General features: G+C 43.9%; 1 non-coding gene across 1 annotated transcript; it reads left to right on the plus strand.

Moving 5' to 3' along the window:
* The first annotated feature begins 385 nt into the window (after positions 1-385).
* On the plus strand, positions 386-458 carry Trnak-cuu. Its single transcript has one exon. It is a non-coding gene; the product is annotated as a tRNA-Lys (tRNA).
* The last annotated feature ends 1,151 nt before the right edge of the window (positions 459-1,609 follow it).

Here is a 1,609-nt window from a genome sequence, read left to right on the forward strand (position 1 = left end):
TTTGGTCGAGAATGGCAGAACATGACGTCATTCTGACGTCATTTGTGGCCAACCTATCTTGGCCTTTGGAAAATTTTGGTCACAATGTGTAAAATTGATGCCCGGAGGGGTCCTGAACGTTTGGTGGCGATATCTCCAGCCGTTTAGGAGATATCGACGGAAAAGGACGGGGGGGGGCGTTTCGTCCCCCCCCCCCCCTACGGGGTGCGGGTTAAAGATGTTAGCGGTGTCTTACTTGACTATGGCGTAGCTAACTATAATACTATCACATCAGCTACTAAATATGACCCAGCCAACTTACAATACAACCAGGTCTACGTATTTCATCACGACATTGACATCACAGTTCTTATATGCTTCCTTTAACCAGCTCCAGCGTTACACCGCCCGGCTAGCTCAGTCGGTACAGCATGGGACTCTTAATCCCAGGGTCGTGGGTTCGAGCCCCACGTTGGGCGATCTTTTCGGTAATTTTGCGGGATAAGTCGATGAATTCACCTAGGCCCATGTATCCGATATATTGCTTAGATTAAAATCGTATTTACGAGAGACCTTCACGTGCCTACCGTTGTTATCATATTCTACGATACAACATGTACCAATTGTATTGAAGAATTTGCACACCACCTGAACACTCTTGAGACGAGCGATAAACTGCACCGATAAGCTCCACCTGCCCTTTGACCAGCCCGTGAGACACGTCACACTGTTATTCATGGTTACGATTTTCCGGACGTGTTTTTATTGCTAGATTTTGAAAGCCATATTGAAAACTTGTAAGTCAATCGACCTCGGGGTCAGTTTGTTTTGTGTTCGTGCAGGGAACTGCATAAGTCAGGCCGTAGTCACTAGCATAGTAGCATACCTGTAACGTATTCGTTTTTCGTGACGTCATACTATAGTGTGAATTGTGCCCTTTTTCTGAGGAAATATCTTTAATAACTAGGGGAAGGTGGGGTAAAGCGGGGTAGTTAAGAAATGTCCTAAGTCTGCGCTTAATGTGCCGCATGGATCTCCAAGTAAATGGGCCTAGTAGAAAGGTCCTAACTTTCCTGTTGATGACTTTTGTCTATGCCTGGTATAAAGTGACGGAGTTTCACCGTGAATAAGACGAGACACGTTTCTGATTTTAAAAATCATGGGGGTAACGTGAACCACTTGGTCCACTTTGCCCCATTTAGGCAGAATAATGCAAGCCCGCCTGGACCGCTTTACCCCATTTTCAAATTTCTTGTTTGATCACGCATTGCAGACCACATGCGGCAAATAACGATTTCTGTTCTTTCTAAGTTCGTCAGACTTGAGTTTTTGAAGACTATCATCACTGGCAAGGGCATGGATGGCAGCGATTGTTAATTCTTTTGGTGAGAATATCTACCTTTATCTGAGGCAAACTCTATGCAGTTACTTAAGTTCGTTTTTTTTTTAGCTTGACCCTTACGGTAAACATCTTTTTGAACACAGCACGAGAATTACTGCCTGAATTACTGAGAAAACTGGTTAGCGCACTTTATACTGGATATGTGAATAATATTTTTTTTTTAAATGGATCCCTCGATGCTCAAAGATCCCTCGATAAATAAGAGAGCTGGTAAATCCCTGACGACAT

This window comes from Amphibalanus amphitrite, unplaced genomic scaffold, assembly GCF_019059575.1.
Source record: "Amphibalanus amphitrite isolate SeventyFive unplaced genomic scaffold, NRLGWU_Aamphi_draft 000280F_arrow, whole genome shotgun sequence".
NCBI classification, from domain to species: domain Eukaryota; kingdom Metazoa; phylum Arthropoda; class Thecostraca; order Balanomorpha; family Balanidae; genus Amphibalanus; species Amphibalanus amphitrite.